The sequence below is a fragment of the Equus caballus genome, chromosome 22, assembly GCF_041296265.1.
Source record: "Equus caballus isolate H_3958 breed thoroughbred chromosome 22, TB-T2T, whole genome shotgun sequence".
In the NCBI taxonomy this organism is placed as follows: Eukaryota; Metazoa; Chordata; class Mammalia; order Perissodactyla; family Equidae; genus Equus; species Equus caballus.
The window spans coordinates 38,524,353-38,530,600 of NC_091705.1; the positions used below are offsets into that span (position 1 = coordinate 38,524,353).

Genomic DNA, 6,248 nt, shown 5'->3' on the forward strand with positions numbered 1-6,248 from the left:
GGGAAGTTCTGGGAGTCATGCTCATTTCTAAACCTAAAATAATCTCTATATAAATGGGCTTTCTGGCTGAATCTTAAAAGAGAGCAATTTAGTCTGAACAAATTGTATTTATGGTAACAATTTCAAATACTTAAAAAGTTTTACTTTAAGCCTACTGGGAAACACTAAGCATTTTTTTTTTTAAGTAAAGTACATTTTGTGTCCTTTCTTAGATATCCAACTGGTTCTTTTTTTTCCCTAAGTTAATTTTAAGAGGTATGCATATCCCTCCCCATCTCCCAGGTTGTAATAACTAAAACATAACATATATTTTCAGTGTACCTGATCAAGCTCAAAAGCAAACTTACACAACTGAAATAACGATGTTATAGGTCTAAAAGCTGCAAATCGTTCATGACCAGAAATTTGAAAATTAAGTAACAACAACAAACATAATATTCCTGTCAACTTCTATTCAAGAAGAGATCTCTTTTTAAGACATGAAAGAAAAACATGAACATCTATGCTGTGAATGCATTCATACTTACTAAATTTGTTTGTAAATACAGCAGATGGTGGTGGGTGGTCTTTGGAAAATAATTCTACAACACAGAGTTTTGAAATCAGATATCCTCTGCTTAATTCTTAAATCTTAAGGTGATAACAGCATATTTACACAACTAACGTAAAAAAATTTTGAAAGTTTCATTATGAGTTATTAACTGTAGTTTAACTCTGACACAAAATTATTCTCCATTAAAGGCGGTTTAACAGGTAGGCCTCCACCAAAGCAGGATTAGGGCTATCTGTATTTCTGATAGCTTTTCAAACATAGTCATGAACAGCTCAAGACTTGTTGCTTTTGTACACAAAGAAGCAAGGCAACATTCTGGCTATGACTCTGAGAGGGGTGAGCACTGAACCAAGAGCTAATTCGGCTGCTCACCTTTTTCTGCTGTATAGTAATCATATGCGCCCAACAAAAAGATGAGAGCTATGATTCTACTAAAAGTAAATTTTGTGACAGATTAACAGTGTGGAGCAATCTGGTAAAATTACATGATGTTTAGGATTTGTTTCAAAATAACCCAGTTTGGGGGTGGGGGTACTACACGAAACAAGCTTGACCTTCGCCACGAGTTAACTGTCAAAGCTGAGCGACCACTACATGGTGGTTCTCTATAGTGTTCAACTTTCGTATGTTTTCCATGATAAAAAGTTTTAAAACTTAGGTTACCTACTGCAATATTAAAATATCATTTCTCTAAAACCACAATTTTCAATATGGCAGAAGACCCACTTTGTATTGTTTGTATAGTTGTTTGCTTAGGTGTTTTTAAAAAGTCATCCAAACAAAGATTTTAAACTAGAAACGATGGTAAGACTCAGTGTCAGAAAATTCTAGGAAAGTGTCAAAAACAGAGAGGCCACTTTGCATCATGTGTGTTACTGAGAGAGAGGTGTACATTAAAATCAAAGTTCAGGAAAGAACTTTACGACGGGCCCCAGTCCTATGATAGAGGAGGATCACCGAGTACAGCAAACATTCCATACTCTTGTAAATTTGAACCTCCGTGAGCTGCATTTCCTCAACGAAGGGTACACCTATACTACAGCTAAGTACAAAACTACAAGAAACTCAGTATCCTTAAATAACGCTGCTGTTGTAAAAATCCCACCTGTCCCCAGAATCTAAAACTGCTCCGTCTCCAATCCAACGGTGTTTTTCATTTTCACTTCAAGCAGCAGCATTGCAATTTACATTTGGTAAGCACACTGATTCCTGAAAACCCAAAATCAACCCGAAATCTGGTTTAACTCTCCTTCCCCACCACCCTCTAAACAACTCAAGCTACGAGCAGAAGGGAAGAGTGACCTTAATAACGTCCCCACAGCCAGAGAACAGAGGCAGACCAGACCGAAGCACACATCTTCGCCGGAACGGAAGAAAACTTCCACATAAGCAATCCTGCAACTCGGAGGTGGGGCAAGGGCATAAAAGGAAAGCCAGCCAACAGGCACGAAGGGAAAACAAGCGGAGCAGCAGCGAGAAAAGTTAGAAGCGAGAGATGGAGCGCCAGGAAGGACAGACATTGCTCCAGCTTCGGACACCACCCCCCACCACCGCGGAGCCTGACACCCAGCAAGTGCTCCATCAAGGCCTGCTGAACTCAGGGAAAGCTTCTGCCAGCAACTTTCCCAGAAACGGAATGACCACAAGAAGCCGACGACGGCAGGAAAAAACAGACAGGTCGCTCCTCCCGAGGGAGGTGGAGAAAGTCTCGGAGCTCTCGGCGGAGCTGGAAACGACAGCACCCCTCTTTCAGACGGCCTGCTCGCAGTGTGTCCCAATTAAACGGACGCCCCTCTCAGATGTGACCCCAAAACAACGCCCCGGCGCTGGCGGCGGGCACGCAGGACCCTTCTGCCTCCAAGGAAACCCAAACGGGAAGCTAGGTCAACTTCTGTCCACTCTACCCATTAAGTTACCCCTTAATATCACGCTAATAAATTATGCAGACGGTTTATTGGGACACGCTGTGGGTCTGGCACTCTGATAAGCGCCTTACACGCCCCATTTCACTGAACCTTAACAGCCTTTAAGAGGCAGGAACGGCGTTAGCCCCTCTCGCCAACCAAAACACAAAGAGTTTAGGCGACTTGCCGAAGGAGGCAGAGCTGGGATTTGTGCCCGCGCTGGACACCGGGGCCGTATAGTGGCCACTACGCTACAAACCCGCCTGGGGCGATTCCGATGCTCCGGATCCCAGGGACGTGAAGCGGGGACCCCCGCCCCGCGCCCCGGGAATAACTTCGGCATCCCCGCGCGCGAGGAGGAATGAGGGAAGGCGGCGTGGCACCTGTTTCTGCCCCAGCGAGGGCTGGAGGGGCCGGGGCGCCGGGGTCCAGGCCGCCCGGCGCCCGGAGGCGGGGGGCGCGGGAGGACCCGCCTCCTCCGGGAAGGCCCCGCGGGCGGGAGCGAGGCCCGGGGAGCAGGCCGGGCGCGCGGGCCCGCCGAGGCCTAGGCCCCACCCGCCGCCTACCGCCCCCCGCCCCCCGCCCCGTGGCCGCGGCGCCCGCGCGGCCCCTCCAGGCCCGGCCCGGCCCGGCCGCCTCACCTGGCTGCTGCCCGGAGCTCGTCCCCCGGCCGGCGGTCCTGGGTGGCGGCGGCGGCGGCGAGGAGGGGAAGGAGGAAGGAAGAAGGGAGAGGAGGAAGGGACGGCGGGAGGGAAGAGGCGGAGTGGCCGCGGAGGAGGCGGGCGCCGCCGGGCCGGGGGTCAGAGGAAGGGAGAGCCAAGCCAGACGCGGCGGCCGCCGGCGCAAACGCTGAAGAGCCGCTCCGGCGCCCGCAGCCCGGCAGGAAGTGACGGGGCCCCGCCCGCCTCCATGCCCGGCCCCACCCCCACCCGCCGCCCGGACCACAAGTCCCGGCGGGCGCTGCGGCGGCGCCTGAGCTCGCGAGGCACGCCGGAAGCCGGGCGGGCTGAGGCTCGGTCCTGCCCGGGCCGCTGCGGTGGGCCCTGGGTCCCGGGGCCTGCTGGGAGTTGTAGTTCTGCTGGGAGGCGCGGGCTGCCGGCTAGACCCGAAGCAGGGTTGGGCCTGCCTTCTTTTCTGCATCCTCACCTCGTTTTTCCCCTTTTCCTCTCCGTTCTTCTGCTCTGGCCTCCCTTCCTCCTTTCTCTCCTTCCCTCAATTCCTCCTTCCATAAATGTTTATTAAACGCCTGCTATATGCAAGGCACTGCTCTAAGAGCTGAGAATATAGTGGTGAACAGACAGTATCCCTGCCCTCATGGAGCTTACGGTCTAGTGGGAGTGAAACACATAATAAATAAAATCAGTAACTTTTATAGCGAGTTAAAAGGCAAGACGTGCCAGGGTGCACTTTGTTTCACCCAGCTCCAGATACACTAAGTGCTTTTCGGCCGCCCTCTTATAAGGGAGGTTGGGGTTTGGGGGTGGGAAACTTCGGACCTCTAGAATCACGCTCAGGAAAGAATAAGGCTCGCCTTGTGAGAGTTCCAGGAAACAGAGTGAGCGAAGGAACTGCAGACGTCCAGGCCTCCTGTCTCCTGCTTTCTCTGAGACTGCTTCCCCGCTATTTAAAAAGTTTATTTTTCTCTCTCTCTCAATACTCTCAATCTAACTATTGCTCGATCTGTCCTGCCAAGGCAATATAGTCTAATTTGCATATATATAGTTTAACTATACATAATATACTTTAAGTTCATAACATGAGATGCTGTGGCTGAAAGGGCCTCTCCAAACAATGCTTTGGGACCTTGCCCCAGCAGCCACAGAGGACTCCTTTCTCTGGACCAGGCCTCCTTAGTTTGCTGCTTGTAAAATCCAATGAGACTGAATTTCAGGACACCAAAAACAGTCAAAGGGCGTTCACGGTCCCTTTAGGGCCCATCCAAGACAGTACTCAGCAACATTCAGATATTGTCCTGCCCTGTGTTGAAGGAGAATTTTTTTTTCTTTCTAACTTCCTAGCAGTCTGGATCCCAGAGCTCATTTGGGTGAAAGAGCAAACACACAAGGGGGTTCCACTAAACCCAAAGCTGGGGTCTGTGAGCACAGACAATCTCTTCAAAGCTGTAAAGGTGAAAAGGAGGGGGGAGGGTTCTGATTCATTTTACTATCACCCATGGAGACCCAAGTGAGGGGCCTATAACTTCCAATCTCAACTTTATTCCCCTCTTCCATACATTCAGAGAGAGATCCCTCTATTTTTTTCCTTCTAATCAAGACTTTAAATTTTCTTCTATGACTTGGACCTCAGTACAGCTGGGCCTCAGTTTCCCCCTTAGTCAAACAGGAACAACAATTTCCTATCTTACTCAGAGGTCATGAGAATTAGTAGGGCTTGATATTCTGTCTCATCTTCTCCATCTGAAGAGTGATGGGACTCTCCTTAGCCAAGGCTGCTATCTGCTCTTGTTAGTGACTGATCACCTGTCACTCCAAGGCTCAAGGCTCGCAGGTTCTTAGGGTATTCCCTCCCCTCAGTCCCTCACAACCACTGATCTTTTAACTATCTGCATAGTTTTGCATTTTCCAGAATGTCATATAGTTGGAATCATGCAGTCTGAAGCCTTTTCAGATTGGCTTCTGTCACTCAATAATATGCATTTAAGTTTCTTCCGTGTCTTTTCATGGCTTGAGAGCTTATTTCTTTTTTCTACTTTTTAATAGATACATTAAATAACAAGAAGTTTAATTTTTAGATAAAAATCAACTTCTCACAGGGCTTTTATGAGCCTTGCATGTTCCCATTCCTTATTGCAAATATGTATGGTTTATCTTCTGGGAAGGCAAACACAGAATTTAGTGTAACTTACTTAATGGTCACAGTTTATTACTTCCATCTTCTTCCTAAAGAAAAATAAATAATTCCTTTATTATTTAGCAAGAGTCAAAAAGTCTTCAGGCCCTTAGCAGAGAATCTGACTGACAGTTTCTAGGTACAAATAGAGAAAAACAAATCTAAGTGACCCACTTCTGAACCCCAGCCAGCCCCGCGGCTCACCTCTGCCTCAGTTAAATACAATTCCTTGGTTACACAAAGTGTGAGTTCAGACTCCTTCTCAAAAATCAAGGAGTATTAAATCTTCAGGTTTTCCTCTCTCTTTTTCTTTCTTCTCTGTTTTTCGTTTTAGTTAGTCGCTGTCATCCCAACACTTACATAATAATCTGGGTTGGTATCGTCTCTTTAAAAATGAGGCAGATTTGGCTGCACAGAGCCTTCTAAGTGGAGCTGCGCTGTGTTGATGGGCATGTTCTTTCCATTTCACCACAGTCCCCACCCTGCCCACATCTCTCATTTATGTTACTTTCCTGTTCCTGTTGACATTTGAGTTTGCAATGCCTGGCCTACTGTGTAACTATGGAGCCGAGGACTCATCAGAAAGACAGTCAAAGAATCTCCAAATGCCCCTGTGATAAGTACAGTACAGGAAGGAAAGGCATGTGGTTTTCTGAGGTCATTATGAAACCCTAGTTCCAGGGTTTAGGGGCAGAGCATTCCAAAGATTGTAGCTTTATCAAAGATCTGAAGGACACGTGGATGGTAACTAAGCTAAAGAGGTGCAGGAAATGTTCCAGGTAGGGGAAAGCATGTACAAAACCCTGTGGTAGGACACATGTGGCCCACGTTCCAGTTACTATTGCCACAAAATACATTACTCCCAAGTTTAGTGGCTTAAAAGAATAGCAATCATTTTATTATCTTGCGGAGATCTGTGTGTCAGGAATTCGGAAAGAGCT

General features: G+C 47.8%; 1 protein-coding gene across 29 annotated transcripts in view; it reads right to left on the reverse strand.

Moving 5' to 3' along the window:
• STAU1 (staufen double-stranded RNA binding protein 1) overlaps positions 1 to 3,501 on the reverse strand; it is a 54,789-nt gene extending 51,288 nt beyond the window's left edge. For 7 of the 29 annotated variants that reach the window (XM_070246904.1, XM_070246896.1, XM_070246894.1 and 4 more), the window contains exon 1: positions 3,099 to 3,316. The gene's annotated coding sequence lies outside the window, so the exon portion shown is untranslated. Of the gene's footprint in view, positions 1 to 1,855; positions 2,264 to 2,840; positions 2,988 to 3,098 lie in introns of those variants that run through there. The other 22 variants (XM_070246906.1, XM_070246905.1, XM_070246895.1 and 19 more) reach the window with 16 other exon arrangements.
• Between the last annotated feature and the right edge of the window lie 2,747 nt (positions 3,502 to 6,248).